We start from the raw sequence: 5,945 nt of genomic DNA, 5'->3' as shown, positions 1-5,945 counted from the left end.
ACCCCACGCCACATAACACACAACACACCACGCCACACAACACCACACCACTCAACACAATACCACACAACACAGCACCACACCACACAAATGACTGTAATGGCTGAGAATATCAATGTAGCAGCGCTAGGCTTGCTTTTCTCAACATGCTGACCCCAGCTGTCAGGACGCTATGGCTCTGTTCTCTCCCCGTTAGAAAGTGTCCTTTACCCCAAAGAAGTGAAAATGAGAATTGAGACAGACACATGTACACCGGTGTTCACAGCAGCACTATTCACAACAGACAAAAGTAGAATCAACTCAAGGGTCCGTCAGGTGATGAATGTATAAACGAAATGTGGTATATCATAGAATGGATTATTAGTCAGCCATCAAAAAGAAATGAGGTACTGATCCGTGCTGTCTACGACGGGGATGACCCTTGACGACATTATGCTGAGTGAAGGAAACCAGTCACAAAAGACTACAAGCTATGAGTCTATTCATATAAGACGTCCAGGAAAAGCAAATCTACAGATGGAAAGTAATTCAGTGCATGGTTAGGGCTCAGTGTGTGTGTGTGTGGGCAGTAATCACTAAAGGATGTGGACTGTCCTTTTGGGGTGATAAAAATGTCCTAAAATTGACCGTGATGATGTTTGCACACCTCTGTGAATATACCAAACACCATTGAACTGTACACTTTAACTGGGTGAATTATATGGTATGTGAATATCTCAATAAAGATCTCAAATGAAACTTAATGGATAAGATGAAGGTTTACCAAAGAAATTCCTCTTTGAACAATCACTTTAATGAACAGGTTGATCCCCTCTTGATCAAATTTTAGGCTCTGACTGAATACCAGGAGACGTGGTAGAATCTCTTTTTGTAAAGGTTCTGCCTCTAAATTAGCCAACGTTTTCTCAAAATTACCTCAGCTCTTTTGCTTAAAGAAATAAAACATTATAAATATAGCTCCAGTCCCCTGCCCTATTCCATCCCCTTCTCTCCTACCGTAGAGGTAAGCACTACCTAGGATTTTGTGTAGGAGAATACATCCAGGGTGGTGTCTTCACAGAACAGGATCTTGTAACTTTAGGATTAACTACAGCACCATGTATTAACATGAGCAATCTTGAAAAGAACGTTGCATAAAACAGCAAGTTGCAAAATGATGTGTTTGGTATATTATTTACGAAAGTTTAAGAGTGTATAAATGGCACTATTCGGTTCTGGGGGGGTTATATGGGTGCTTAAAGTAGAAAAGGAAATTCCAGCTATTCTGAGGCTCCACTCCTCGCCTTCTGTCTGTGGCCCCTGTTATTGACTGAGCTGTGTCCCCCCAAAATATGTATTAAAATCCTAACCCCTGTACCTGTAAATATGACTCTGTTTGGAAATAGGTTTTTTTTTTATTATGTTAATGAGGTCATCAGGGTAGAGTGAGTCCCAAACCTAATTCCCCCTGAGTTATGAAAAGAACAGAATAGACACACACACGAGGGAAGGGGAAGACAAGTGAATAAGACAGATACATCTACAAAGGTTGCCAGCAGCGACTGGAAGCTGACCTCAACAAGGAAGGACCTCCCTATTGTCACTCCCCATACTCAGACTTCTAGCCTCCTGACCTGTGAGAACATTAATCTTGGTTTTTTAAAGCTACCCACTTGCGATATTTTGTTACAGCAGCACTCGGTGACTAAGACAGTCCCAACTCACAGGATGGTCTGAAGACAACCACCTGACAGCTCTGGACGCAAGTCACTGACATGACCAGACTTGGCGTGATGATTTCCGTGACAAGCAAATCCACATGTCATGTGCTTGGGGAATGGATTCACAAACCTTGGTACCTCCAGACAATGGAGCGTTACTCAGTGATTAAAAAAAAAAAAAAAAGCGCTCTCAAGCCACAAAAAGACATGGAGGAACCTTACATACATACTGCTGAGGGAGAGAAGCCAGTCTCAAAATGCTACATTCTGGATGATTCCCAACTATATGACTTTCTGGAAAAGGGAAAACCATGGAGACAGAGAAGAGATCAAGGGTTGCCAGGGGTTGGGGGAAGGATGAAGTAGGGAGCACAGGGCATTTTTTGGGCAGTGAAACGATTTCGCATGATACTGTGATGGTAGGTACGTGACATCGTGCTTTTGTCAAAACCCAGGGGACTGGACAATGTGCGAGCCCTGATGTAAACTACCACTTCACTTAACAATCATGTATCGAAATTTGTTCATCAATTGCAACAAATGCAGGGCAGGAAAGCAAGATGTTAATAACAGGGAAATCATGTAGGGGGGCAGGAGGTATATGGGGACTCTCTCTACTTTTGCTGTTCTAAAAAATAAAGTCTAGTAATTAAACAAAAAACTGGAATTAAACATACTTCCAAAATTAAAAATAAAATGGCCACCATGGTGTGGGAGAGAGTAAGGGAGACCCTTCATTCTTGCTTTCTGGATAATTTTAGGGATCCCCCCACCAATTATCTGCATCCAGATGTTAACTGGGCAAAGATAACAGTAGGTAAGACGGAGAGTTGCAAACGATTTCAAGCAGTAATTTAGTTTCTTCTCTGATATTTTGAAAAAGACTCAGAAAACATCTCAGTAGAAAGAGTGAATTAATATGTCTGTATACATGTATATAGTGGAGCCCTGGTGGCACGGTGGTTAAGAGCTCGGCTGCTAACCAAATGGTTGGCAGTTCCAATCCATCAGCCGCTCCTTGGAAAGCCTATACGGCAGTTCTACTCTGCCCTATAGGGTCACTATGCGTCAGAATCAACTTGACGGCATCAGGTTTGGTTTTGGTATGTGTATATTTAATGCACCCTTTGAAAGAAAGCTCTATACCCAACAATGAATGTTTTCCATGGAATGGGCGATGTTCTTTATTATCGGAAGATGTGCATTTCCTTGAAAATAATTTCCACTCTACAAGCTGGATGAATTAAAAACACACTACATGTGAGTTCTGATTTAACAGAGAACACACTCACATTCAATGTCACAGTCACCTATTTTGTTTTATATATGAGTCATCAATGTGGAAATTAGATAAACCCAAATCAAGAAAGGTCTATCAAATAACAAATACATAGACCCTTTGTCCCAGCAATTGCACTTCTGGGAATTTCTCCTACAGATGTTGTCATGGATTGAATTCTGTCCCCCCAAAATGTCTGTCAACTTGGCTGGGTCATGATTCCCAGTATTGTATGACTGTCTACTGTTTTGTAATCTGATGTGATTTCCTTATGTGTTGTAAACTCAATCACTATGACCTAATCAGATGGATTAGCGGTAGTTATACTGATGAGGTTTACAAGATTAGATAGGATCTTAAGCCAATCTGTTTTGAGATATAAAAGAGAGAAGCGAGCAGAGACACATGGGAACCTCACACCACCAAGAAAGCAGTGTCAGGAGCAGAGCGTGTCCTTTGGATCTGAGATTCCTGCACTGAGATGCTCCCAGACCAAGGGAAGACTGATGCATCACAAGGACCTTCCTCCAGAGCCGACAGAGAAAGAAAGCCACCTCCTGGAGCTGATGCCCTGAATTTGGACTTGTAGCCTACTGGACTGTGAGAGAATAAACTTCTCTTTGTTAAAGCCATCCACTTGTGGTATTTCTGTTATAGCAGCTCTTGATGACTCAGACAGATGTGCTGGCATGTTTGCAGCATGGGGTGTTAGAGCAAAAGGTGGGAAGAAATGAATGTCTGTCAAGAAGAGGCTGGTGGGATGATGGTGACTCCATGCAAAGGCACGCCGACTGCAGTGGTGGCGAGGGGTAGGAGGAGCTCAGGTACCAATGGGAAGTCAGAATGCCGCAGCGTGCTGCCTGAGAGTAACCACGGTGAAAAAGAGGGGTTAAGAATGCACATACGTATTTGCTTTTCTATGCAAAAACTCTCGGAAAGATCAACAAGAAACTCAAGACTAGTAGCCTTGGAGAAAGAGCGTGATTGTCTGGTGAACGTGTGTGTGCGCGCGCGCGCGTGCGCATGCATGTGTGTGTGTGAAGGGGATGGGGAAGACTTTTGCTAGATACCCTTTTGTACTTCCTGAATTTTGATCCATTTGAATGTATTATCTGCTAATGCATTTAAGTAAATACAATTTAAATATTAAGAAATAAGGGATTCTCACCACCGGCTGCCCTGACAGGGATCACAACAGAGGGTCCCAGACAAAGCTGGAGAAAAATGTAGGACAAATTCAAACTCACAAAAAAGACCAGACTTTCTAGCCTGACAGAGACCAGAGAAACCCCGAGAGTATGGCTCCTGGACACCCTTTTAATTCAGTAATGAAGTCACTCCTGAGGTTCACCCTTCAGCCAAAGATTAGACAGCCCCATAAAACAAAACAAGACTAATGGGGCATACCAGCCCAGGGGCAAGGACAAGAAGGCAGGAGGGGACAGGAAAGCTGGTAATGGAGAACCCAAGGTTGAGAAGGGAGAGGGTTGACATGTCATGGGGTTGGCAACCAATGTCACCAAACAATATGTGTATTAATTGTTTAATGAGAAACTAATCGTCTCTGTAAACCTTCATCTAACGTACAATTAAAAAAAAAGTAAGGGGCTCTGCAGGTAACATTGTTAAAATTCCTTACTGGAGCTGATTGAAACACACACACACACACACACACACACGCACGCATGCACAGGAGAATATCAAAAGCCGTTCCACATGTTATCTTAACCACACTACTCAACCTCAAAAACTCCTTAGTTGATTTAAGAAAATGGTGATAAATACATTACAGCTAAAATAAAGAAAGGAGCAATGTTTAAACAGTGAATATGTGTTGTTTTCAAACGTACATGTTCTCCCAGGAAGCATCAAGGTTATGCTGTAGGGCTGGCTGAGATCAAGAGCAAAGGCAGCGGGTCCCAGGACATGTGCTAGTGTGTGGCCGGCACAGAGGCAGGGCACCAAGGGGGCCACCAGCCTTGCTGAGAAATCCTCCCAGCCAGGACCAACTACACCCCTTATGCATATGGCCATAATTTTGGAAATGAGAAGGTAACAGGAAAACCATCCTCTCCAAGCATGGCCCTGAAGGAAAGATTACTGTCAAGTGGAACACTATCATTTCCCAGCATTCTCTGCCAGCTCCATGGCTGAAAAAACAGTGCAGTGTGTCCACATGTAAAAGTGAGGGTGTCCACAGTCCTCATTGGGTATGGTATGGATTGAGTTGTGTCCCCAGAAAGATATGCTACAGCCCTAATGCCCAGCACCTGTGATGTCACCTTGTGTGGAAATAGGTTCTTTGAAAATATCATCAGTTAAGTAAGGACAGGTACTGGCAGCTCAGTGGTTAGGAGTTCGGCTGCTAACCGAAAGGTTGGCCGTTCGACACCACCAGTCACTCCTCGGCAGAAAAATGCAGCAGCCTGCTTGCATAAAGATTACAGCCTTGGAAACCCTATGGGGTAGTTCTACTCTGTCCTATAGGGTCGCTATGAGTAGGAATCAACTTGATGGCAACAGGTTTGGTTTTTAAATATCACCTTGTGTAGAAATAGGGTCTTTGAAGACGTTATCAGTTAAAATAACAGGAGGTCATATCAGAGCAGGGTGGGTCCTAATTCTATATAGGTGGTGTCCTTATAAAAAAGGAGAAGGGTGGATTACTTAATAAGCAAGGTAAGCACAGGCTTACTTGTGCTTGCTTACTAGTCTGTAGTGAACAATTTCACATGGGTTCCACTACAGATTAGTAAGTAAGCACAAGTAAGCCCATGCTTACCTTGCTTTACTGGGTCATCCGTCCCTGTGAGGGATTGGAAATTTGAAAAGAGGGTTTGATTCTGTAGGAAGGTGCTGTGGGGTTGGGAGAGAGACAAATGTCAGCCATACCGAGAGGCACAATCTTGGATGTGATGAAAAACTGTGAAATTGCTCATGACAGATGATCTGGTAAGCAAGGTAAG

The 5,945-nt window shown here is 43.1% G+C and overlaps 1 protein-coding gene across 1 annotated transcript in view; it reads right to left on the bottom strand.

Annotated features, from left to right (window-relative positions):
- TMPRSS2 (transmembrane serine protease 2) overlaps nucleotides 1-5,945 on the bottom strand; it is a 42,683-nt gene that overhangs the window by 21,381 nt on the left and 15,357 nt on the right. The gene's annotated exons all lie outside the window — the stretch shown is intronic.

Source organism: Trichechus manatus, unplaced genomic scaffold (genome assembly GCF_000243295.1).
Source record: "Trichechus manatus latirostris isolate Lorelei unplaced genomic scaffold, TriManLat1.0 scaffold00128, whole genome shotgun sequence".
NCBI classification, from domain to species: Eukaryota; Metazoa; Chordata; class Mammalia; order Sirenia; family Trichechidae; genus Trichechus; species Trichechus manatus.
The sequence above is the reverse complement of the archived record's forward strand: the minus strand, read 5'-3'. Positions and strand labels throughout refer to the sequence as shown.